We start from the raw sequence: 11,593 nt of genomic DNA, 5'->3' as shown, positions 1-11,593 counted from the left end.
ACACATTCCAAGTGTCTATTCAAACAATGGCTTGATTCGAGAAGGCCTTATGACAAGAAGAAAGATTGGAGATGAAATTTCATTTTTTGTTTTGCAAGATACACTAAATGACGTGACCTTACCAAATGATGAAATTTTAGAACCAAGAGATGTGTTGATTCAAAACAATATATCTATTGATGTTCTTAGAGACATGAACAAGGAGAGTCTTTTCATCAAAGGAAACCAAGTAAGTGAACCATTCTCATCTTTTCAGATTAAGTATGAGAAATTTCCAAATGAGGTGTCTTTTGAGAAAGGTTCTTTAGGAAAGGTACCTATTGGCATGCAATCATATCTATCCAATGAAAGACCTAGTACTAAAGAATTTTCTGAAAATAACCCTCCGAAGGACTACAAGAAGACATCAACTCTTGGGGAGAAGTTTATGAGTTTGGAAGGCCAGGAGTGAAGAACAAGTACGTACTAATAGAAGACACTTTTGATTTGAGGACAAATCACTTCAAAGAATGGAGTGATGATGTGATACAGACCAGTCAACTTCTTCTCTTCTTAACGTCCTCACCATGGTAGCATGAAGGATTCTTCTCAATCCCTTTTATTTATCTTTTCCTTAGTTTACAACTCACAAAGCTACATCATATTAAATATATATTAATCTATTCTTTAAACATTATATTATATGCTTTATATTTCATAATATATATAGCTTGTCTTATAACATATAATAAACTTATAATCATCATTAAATAAAGTATACTAAATTTCACTACTAGAAAAAACCCCCTTTAATAACGCGCATTGCGTGTCATCTATGGGTGCATATGACATACAAATGCACATCATTGAAGCCACCATCATAAATCTCAGATAACATGCAATTGTGTGTCATAAATCTATGACATACATTTATGACACGCATTTATGACGCTCATTGCGTGTCATTGAAGCCCCCGTCATAGATGAAGACGACACACATTTGTGTGCCATAAATTTATGGCACGCATTTAAGACTTACATTGCGTGTCATTGAAGCACATGCCATTAAAAAAGATGAAACACATTCGTATGTCGTGATTGTATGTCGTAAATTATATATATATATATATATATATTGTAGATTGACAAATAATCAAACTAAATCACATTTAATGCCTCATAATACTAAATATATATATCATATTATATATAAGCAATCCATTTGCATACAAAAAATTAAAATTAAGTTATCAAAAATATTGTAATCATATATATGTCGATACAAAATATCACGACATAATAAAGTTTGCCACATAAGATACCCATTCTTTGCGAATATCATCAATGTCATCATCCGTGTATTCTTCCTTCCCATCGCCAACCTAAGTAAAAATTATGAAATAAGTATATAATTTATACTTATTTAAAGTGAAGTATATAACTATCAAAGAGTACTAAAATGACCAATTTTACATATGCATTCTTTGAAGCATATGTAAAAATAAATTTTATGCATTTAATTAGTAAAACTTCCCATAAAAATTATATACATTATCATGGCACTAATTGGCAGTTATTGAGTCTTGCAAACAAATACTTGCATTAATTTGTTTAGAATAGCATCCTACTTCAAGTCCATATGATAGTTGTATGACTAATGTGTATGTATGATATGACAGAAGTGTATCATAAAAGTTTGCTTACATTCTTATTGGCCAGTACTTCAAGTCTGTTCTCGACTATCTCTTTCATGAACTTACAAACATAATATCCATACTCGGTACCTCTCGATTGATGGGGACACTACAAACAGTTTACAATAAACGATTAGTCAAAATGAAAGCTGTAATTTAAACAAGGAATCATCGATCGAAGTCATCACCAAAACATTGATCCAATTGAGGTTATTAGATCCAGTTAACTTTTGTCACTCTGAGGCAGCTAGATCAAAAAAAATTATCCGACTTTTTTTAAAGCAACTTACACCATTGGCTATACTATGTAACAATAGAGAGTACTTCTGAACCCCTCAAGCATGATTGAGAGGGTATCTAAGAAATTAGGAAATAAATAATGACATGGTATATAAGAAAATTCCTCTCTGCACAACAAAGAAATTAGTGATTTGATTCCACCAATTTGTAATTGGAGAAAGTATATCAACTCAAACCTAAATACTATAAACACAAAATAGAACACTTGGCATTCGAAGCATTATTTCCTTGAATCGATATTCAACAAAACAAGTTAAATCACTATGGGAACAAGAACTTTCGGCATTGATACTAGTCGCAAATGTTCTTATACTTGATAGTCCCTACATCGTTCATTCAATAACTTATTATTGGAATAAATGGTCCAATCCATTTCTCTCAAGAAAAATAAAAGCATTAGCATTCTAAACATAAAAATTGAGTATCTTCTTCATGAAAGATTATTAAGAAATTAGCAATCAAAGCATCGACCAAAAGGAAAAGAAAGAAAAAGAAGAAAAACCTTTAACAATAGCTTAGTCAATCCATTCATTGAATGCACATACTCTTCTATCAAATTCTCAACATAGACGCCTGGTTTTACATCTTCTCTTATCTGGATGAAAATGATAGAACGCTATAACAAAACCCAATTTTTTCGTCCAGTAAAAAATGGAAACTGAAAAGTTAAATAATAATCCATTCTACCTGCATCTTTATTTGATTTGGATCTAATAAATCTATTATTTTCTCATTGTATATCTGTAAAAGAAAATTAAAAATGAAGTGATAAGGAACAAGAAAAGTACAACGCTAAGCAGTCCAATTATGTTAAAACTAAGAATCAAAATAATTCAATTAACTTTATCTCAAGAAAATAACAGCGAATTTGATACTTGAGATGTTTATCAGCATGCTTAATTTGCTCCTATAAAATAAAGAAGGTCAGAACACAAACTATTGAAAATGGTCCATTCTTAAAATTTAAAAAATCAACAAATTCATTGATGAGAATAAATTCAAAACCTTCACCTCATTTATACGATCAAATAAATGCTAAAACACACAAGGAGTTAAGCCTTGCTGATCACTTGATAAATTTTCTTCAAACAAGGCATTTGCTGGTACCTGGCTATAAATTGAAAAACGGTATTAATCAATACAAAAATATTTCACGCATGAAATCAAAGAAAATAATGAAGCCAGTACCTGGCCATAAGCAGCTTGCTTGTCTGAAATTGTTAGCACTTTCAACAGAAGTTTGAACATTATCAGGCTCTGGTTGATTACAATGAAAGGCCTCCATTGTAGCGGGGTCTAACTTTCCTTCAGCAATCGCAACTACTACTGATGGAGGGATTTCTCTGGTATCATTTTCACTTGGTCAAGGGAAAAATTACATTACGTGCACTCAAATATATTTGTTATGTATTACCAACATCAAGTACTGTTATCACATTATAGATAATTGAAATTTTTGTACTAAATATTAGCAAAATTATTTCACCTTATGGATGTACCACTTTCTCAATTTCTGCTATTTCTTCCTCATACCTAGTAATCACCTCTTGGTTGCATCACTTTAAATTTCATTGTAACTTGAGAATCAAAGTAAAAAAATGGAAAACAAAACAGAAAAGAAAGGATATGGTCCAAGGAAATCAAGCCCTTCATCTAGATATTATGAAGCTGTTCTATAAGAGGTTTCAGATGTTTGAATATCAAATGTGAACCGCATTATTAGCAAAATAATTTTGCCTCATTTATCATGATTTAAATTCTATGAAAGATCTTTGAATATCAAAAGTGAACCGCATTATTAGCACATAAGCTGCTGGTTAGAAGCATTTAGAAGACTACTTACATGACCTAAGTTCTGGTACTTGGTAACAAAGGAATGTGCCTTTGCAATCCCAATTCAAGGAACAGACGAAAGGAAATCATATCCAGCAAGGACACACATACTTGTAAAATGTCAAAATATAAGTAAATTTGAGTCCAAATGATGAGAACATATGTTTATTTCAACAAAAATGGTTAAAAAGAACTTTTTGGTTTTACAATTTTGTGGAAAACATAACAACTGATGGCTCATCACAGAGAAGTTAAACCAGCTAAAATTATTAAAAGATTCAGGTTTGTAACAATCATAAGTATAAAGAGCCCAACGAAATGATGATAGATCTCTATGGATCTTGATTTGAGTTCATCAAATGTTTTTAATTTGATTCTAGTGAAAGTTTCATTCTAGACAACATAGGCTTCCCAAAAAAATGTAAACTTGAAGAGCATAGCTCTTGATGCGTCGAAACAAAATTACCTGTAAACAATTCTTTATCAAAATTTCTGAAGGAAGGTTTACAAGTTAATGAATCAAAAACTTTTGACATAATTAGTTCTTCTCCATTTCCATAATGGTCTATTTTAAATGTGATCTATTAATATAAAATGAACAAAAATAAGACAAAACCACTAACTCAGGTAATCAACAAAGAAAGGAAGTCATCAGGAGAGCAGAAGACCTCCATCAGCAAACCATATCATAGTTCTGGAGAAGTTCTTACAGTTGGGCAACCATATGCTATTAAATCGTTGTCTTCTGTAATCACTGCCGGAACTCCTCCCTTTTCAACCTCAAGGGTGGCCAAATATGCTAGTTGTGCATCAACCTCATATGGAGCTACCACAAATTCAACTTTCTCTGATTTTAGGATCTAAAAAAGAAAGCAATATAAGTTTGGAAAGGATTTAAATGGAACAAGTATGAGAAATATTCTAAATTTCCATGATGAGCAAACATCACAGGAAAATGTTTTACCTAAATTAATTGATGTACCATTGCTGGAGTGATTCTCACTACTTTCTACATTGAAGAAAATGAAAGAATAGAGTGACCACAATTATATAAGAACAACTAACAAATCCATGCAGATGTCAGAGTCAACAACAAAGATAAAAACATCATGAAAAATTAAGCAGGCAACAACACATAAAAATATGCCCTTTGATGTTAGTATAAATGATTCTAAAGATGAAAAACTTTAAAGAACTTAAGTGATTGGTGAAAAATTCAAAATGACCTAATTATACAGTTCCAAACCTCACCAAACTTGCTGAAGTTCCAATAGAAAATATAGTTCATGCTCAGGTCCAATCGCATGATAAGTCTAAACAAGTAAATTATAGTTGGAAAGGCTAGAATCAGTACTGAAATTTACTGCATTCTTCTGTGCGATCTTTAGAATATCTTAACATTTCTCGGTAAATTTCCAGGAGTAGAATTTAGTATTAAATGGTAAACAAATTCAATCCAAAAAACATAAGCAATGGTTCATCCTATTAACTTCAAAGAAAATGAAATAAATTCATAGCACTTCTTTATCCCATACACCAGAAGAAAAGAATATAAAAAACATAAACATTGATTAATTAGTTATCATCATAACCATTGATCCCACGAAAAGGGTGTTTCACCAAACATCAGAAATACATATACTTTGGTAAATAAGAGACCCAAATTAAAAATACTATGGGAAAAGTGCCTGTGAATAGTTCAAATATTGGATTAAAGGCATAAGGAAGCTAGAATGAAATCTGGAAAAGCTCAGTTGAAGCTTTAACATCCCCCTTTTTAAGTTTGGCGATTGCTAGTTCCCAACTCTATTCTCTCCTTCTTAAGTCAAAACCGTGTTACTACTATGCCCAATAACTTGAAATAGCTATATAGTCAATATAAATCAAGATCTAAAATAAAAATAAATCATTTAAAGTAAACAAAAAGTTGAAAATCATGTTTCTCTCATTTTTAGTTGCAGCCTTACAAGGAATACTTGCACCATCAAAAACCACAACTGGGATTATCTTATGGTAACGGAGAAGATTGACTCTGTGCATAAAGTAAGCTATGTAACGGGATTTCTTTTCACCGTTTTAATATAAACAAATCTCCGTGCTACATGAGTATGCTTCAATTTTTGCGTAAACCAGCCCATCCTTATTGACTCCATTTTCACTTAACAATTTAAATATATAAATGAATACAACTGAAACAAAAACACCTCCTTTATGTAACCATTAAAACGCATCAATACCCACCTGGAAAACTTACAGAATAGCATATATGTTGGGGGAGGAAAAAATGGAAATAAAAGATAAGAAAAAAGGAGAAAATAAAATACTCGTTTGCCAGCGTATTTCTTAATGTGAACATGTTCAATGAAAGGTTTCATGAATCTAAACAGACCTTTGATTCCCATAGTTTATACCTTGTTGCTGGTTTTGGGGATTAAGGTTTTTTTAGGAAAGAGGGGAAGGGGCGTTGAGAAAAAGGGAAACATAGGTTTAGTGTGAACTGATGATCGTGGAGGACTAGAAGCGGGAAAGCATGCGTGACGAGAATTATGGTGGGAAATTAAAAGATGACTTTTAGAGATGACACACAATGAAAAGTGTATTCCGTGTGTTTGCTAAATTTTTTGGATTATGACTATTAAATATGACACACATTATTGTAAGTCATAAATAGTTCAGATTTTAAGAAACATGACATTTTTTATGACACACATTTTTTGCAAGTCATAAATTAGCATTTGTCATCGTTCGTGTGTCATTAAAGGTATATTTTCTTGTAGTGTATATATGTTATATGCACTATATCTTTACATTATATAAGCACTTAAGTTATATTTTAATATATGCTTTTTATTTATTTTGTATGAATCAACGTATACAACAACTTGGGAGCTAAATTTGAGCTTAACTAAGGACAAGGAGCTAGGAAAACTTGCATGGGGTTACTCGAAAGATCATGTAGAACAAACGGTGAAAAGTTGTCTGCTGCCAACCATTACCAAGTGACCTCAAAGCTAGATTGAGTTGAAGATTTGAGCTACAAAAAGACTTCAATTTAGTTTAGAACTTGAATAGACTTCAACTATGGAAAAATGACATCAATTTTTTGAAAAAGTCACTTTTTCTCAAATTATGCCTTTTCGTGAATTGGTGCCTTTTTGGGTCATGCCTTTTCACAATGAGTTACCAAATAAACCAGTACATTAAGGTGCATCAACGTCCATCTCACCATCAGCTCATCAACCTTGCAACATACATTTCCTTGAAGAGGTTCCATCCAATTATCATCTTTTTTCATGAATGTTACTGTCATTGAAGGTCACCTTTGAAGGGAGGCGTGCATTGGTGAAGTTGTTTAAGCCAAAAGAGGCATGAGGAGCACCAAGGAGACTATTCAGCCAAGCTTGAGGAGAACCTAGAGTGGAAAATAATGTGAACAACACCTCATAATTCTTCAAAAGTGGGCGGCAACATGAACTAGTACCTATGTAACCATTCAAAACATTGTAACTCCTTGAAAAGTCATCTAGCCTTACTGAATAGGCATATAATTATTCGACCAGCCATTCCTAAATCTATAAATATGAACACTTATTTCATTTGTAAACACACCCTTTGATTATATAGAAACTTTTCGAGAATTCTCTCTTGCATGTTCTTTAAGAACTTTATCTGTTAAGCAAACTTTTTTAAGCTTGTGGTGTCATTCCTTTGCTTTGATACTTTGAGTTCCTAGTTTCCATAACTAGAGGGTTGAAGTCCTTACATACCATGCCTTACTTAAGTTTAGAGAGAACGGGATTAAGCTTTCTATAGCTTTTCTTCTTCTTTAACTTATTTAAGATACTATCTCCATGCTATCCATTATACATCTTCTTCATGCCTAAACCATCCCCATTCAATTATCATTTCATCACCATATAAACATCCTTCATTTATCATCAAGGAAAACGTCCATCATCGCCATTGGAGGCCAAATTCATATTCCATTTGAAGGATACTTCTATATCTCTTCCGCAACCAACTTTGATAAGAATTCTATAAATTTATTTCTTTATCATTTAATTTCCTTTCTTAATTTCATTATTCTATTAACTATTCCTTTCATTACTTTGTGCAGATTACTTATAATTCGAGTGTATCATTTGGTGTTTCTCATAGATCAGAAAACAACAAGGCTGCCATCTTCTATATCATTGAAGAAGCTTGGATAGCCTTATATCAAGAGCATAAGGAACATTTGGTGAAAAATTTTCCGCATACTAATGAGCTCATAGCTGGGTTTGAGCTGAAGATTCGAGCTAGACGATGACTTCAATTCAGCTGGGGAGTTGCACCATCATCATCACCACTCAGGACACTTCAAATAAAGCCTAAGTCAAATTTTGTGAAATCGTTCCTTTTCATGAATAGTTGCATTCCAAGAGGTGCCTTTCCACAAGGAGCTGTCATAACATTTATCATGTTGTAACTCACCTCCAGCTCATTTACCTTAGAACTAGCTCAAACATGAAAGGTTGCCTTCTAACAATTGTGACCTTTCATGAATGTTGTTGTCCGTAAAGATGCCCTTTCATCAAGGTGTGTGTTGGTGAAGAGATCTCACCAAATGGAGGCTTAAATCATGAAGAGATATGAGGCAAGCATCATGGCTATTCGACCACCACACACATGCCTTGCACATGAAGACTTTGACGCCAAGATGAACCAATACATCATCATTCGGCCAAGGAAGATAACTTTGGCGCCAAGATGAACAAACATATCACTATTCGACCAATGGGATGTTGGTTTATGCATGGCCCAAACATCATGACTCCTTTGAAGAGATAGTCGAACCATCACCATGCCAAGGGACTTATCCTTTCAATTGAAACATTATGTATTTTCATTAAACTTATGTACTTAGCCGAATCATTAGGTGCCTATTCGGTCAAGCCCTCTTATTTCCTATAAATTGAGATGATTGCTTTCATTTGTACTCATCTCATTTATATTATAAACAACTTCTTTGTGAATTAACCTCTCTTCCATGTTCTTTAAGAAATATATCAATTAAGCAAGTATATTTCTATACTTGTGGTGTCAAACTTTCCATCTTGATTCTTATAATTCCTAGATTTCGTATCTAGTGGGTTTAAGACACCATTACCTCCCTCAAGCAAGTTTGTGGAGACCGAGGTTGTGTTCTATAGCATAGCTTATTCTTTGGCGCCTTTGAGATACACTTTCATCACCATTAACCATTCAACTTCAACACCATCAACCATCTTCCATCAATAAATTCAATTCCACAGCCAACTCTTTCTTATCTTTATTCCATTATTTATTTATCTATTTCTTTATATCATTCCTAATCCTCTTTACTTAACTTCTTTATTGCAGCCATACTTATAATTCAAGGGAATTGCTTTTGTCATTACTAGATCGAGACAATAATAAGGCTATCTATTCACTTCCATTAAAGAGTGTAGATTCGTCTTATATCAAGCGATATTCAGAGCATAGATGGTTTGACATAAAAGTGACATTGGTGCGTAACAACAAAAGCAAAAAGAAAGATCAGAAGGAAGAAAAGAATTTTGAGCAAAAATAAAGTCAAAGCCAAGGAAAGAGCATTACCATTTCAAGTCAATCAAGGAGGCGTATCTACACAAAGGAAGATAACCTTATTGTGTCTCGTGAAAGGGTACAGTAAGTGTTGTTCTTGGGTTGTCAGTCACCTATTCATTCTTTGCTTTCATTTCCTTGTTCTTAAATGATTTCATTCTTTTCATTTCCTTAAATCATTTCTTCTATCTTTCCATTTTTTCTGTTCCTTTCTACCCTAACCTATATTACAGCCGATGCACAAAAAAGAAAATAACTTGTTCTAATATTGAGTAAGTTTTTAAAAGGACCTAACAAGAGTGGAAAAAAATATACTGAGAGAGTGAGATCACAAGGGGAATCGTTAAAAACCAAATTATATTCCCAAGTGTTGAGTGGAATGACTTTTTATATTTTCTTTGGAGTGAATATTGTAAGGCTTTGTGAGTGTGCTGGTAAGGTTTACTTTATTTTATTTGTTTTCTAACCATGTCTCAAATTTTAGGACAAGTTTTGGTTCTTAGAAGAGCTTTAAATATTCAATCCATGGAAGATAATCAAAGAGAGAATATTTTTCACACTTGTTTTCTGTAAACAACAAAGTTTGTTTCATGATTATCGATGGAGGAAGATGTACAAATGTTACAAGTACTTTAATGGTGGCAAAGCTCAGACTCAAGACGATTAAACATCCTACACCATACAAGTTACAATGGCTAAATTATGGAGGATAAGTTAAGGTTACCAAGCAAGTCACCATTCCATTTTCAATTGGAAAATACCAAGATGAAGTTCTTTGTGATGTTGTACCAATGAATGCGTGCCATGTACTCCTAGGGAGGCCTTGCCAATTTGATAAGAAGGTTGTTCATGATGGCTTCACAAATCGGTACACTTTCTTTCACAATGAAAGGAAAGTCATTTTGACTCCACTTTCACCAAGTCAAGTATCCAAAGATCAAGACACTTTGAAAAAGAGCATTGAGGTTTCCAAATCCATTAAAGATGAGGAACCAGTAAAGATGAACATATATGTTGGAGGGAAGAAGATTAGGAAACACCTTTTATCCCACAAGGCTCTAATTGTACTTAGGTACAAGGAAAACTTTCTTTTGACTAACATTCCAGAAGACTTGCCTTCTTCCATTTCATTTTTATTGCATGAATTCGAAGAGTTATTCCAAGAAGAAATCCCTAGTAGATTACCACCCATTAGAGGAATCGAACATCAAATTGATTTTGTAACAGACCTATTCATTTTGTAACATACCTTTCATATAATTTAAGTGGCATTATTCTCTTTTCTCAAGTCCTTGTTACTTTTATGGATTAATCAAGTAAATTAATTACTTGTGGCATCAATCCCTATTCCTTGATACTAGTGGTTCCTATCTCCTTATAGATAGTGAGTCCAAGTCCTTTGGTGCCACCTCTTAGAAAGATTTGTAAAGCTGGGTCTTTGTTCATTGTAGAACTGGTTCTTCCTTGGTCTTTCTAACATATTATCCTCAGCAACCATCCTTTGTTTCCTCACCCATATTATAGCCATATCAACATACTTCTGCTACTAATCTCATAACATAAGTAACCCCCCATTTCACCTTTACATCAATTACCAAACCATCTATTTGAGCCATTCACTTATGCAGGTTGCTTTGCTTTCTTCCTAGTTCCACAATCAATTTAAGGTAGGAGTACCTTACATCAACTCATGATGTGAACCAAATCAGCATCATGAATATCCTTGCATCTCCAACCTTTCACAATAATAAAAGGGGATTTTCTCTAACTTGTTCTTTATTTATACCATAGTTATGATAATAGTTTACTTATATTACATTTATAGATATGATGATGATATTATGTAATGTATGAAGTTACTGTTATAGACCACATCTTTATATGTTTATATCTTATATTACTTAGCTTATATTATGATTTATTTTGTAGGTACATAGGCAGCCACATGATGGGAGCTAAATTAAAGCCAGCATTGGAGTCCATGAGCTATGGAAACATGACTAGGACAACTCCGAGACAGCTCAAGAACATTTTGGGACAAAGTTGCCAGCTACCCTTCGAGCTCATAGCTCACTTGAGCTGGACTTTTGAGCTAGCTAAACATCTCATTTTAGCTAGAGAGTTGCACCATCATCACCACTACACAGAGTACTTCAAATATGGCTTATGTCATTTTTTGT

The 11,593-nt window shown here is 33.2% G+C and overlaps 1 pseudogene; it reads right to left on the bottom strand.

Moving 5' to 3' along the window:
- Positions 1 to 3,771: 3,771 nt before the first annotated feature.
- Positions 3,772 to 6,208, bottom strand: LOC120142455 (annotated as a pseudogene).
- Between the last annotated feature and the right edge of the window lie 5,385 nt (positions 6,209 to 11,593).

The sequence above is a fragment of the Hibiscus syriacus genome, unplaced genomic scaffold, assembly GCF_006381635.1.
Source record: "Hibiscus syriacus cultivar Baekdansim isolate YM2019G1 unplaced genomic scaffold, ASM638163v2 tig00110830_pilon, whole genome shotgun sequence".
NCBI classification, from domain to species: Eukaryota; Viridiplantae; Streptophyta; class Magnoliopsida; order Malvales; family Malvaceae; genus Hibiscus; species Hibiscus syriacus.
Note: the sequence above shows the minus strand (reverse complement) of the source record. Positions and strands in the feature narration are given on the sequence as shown.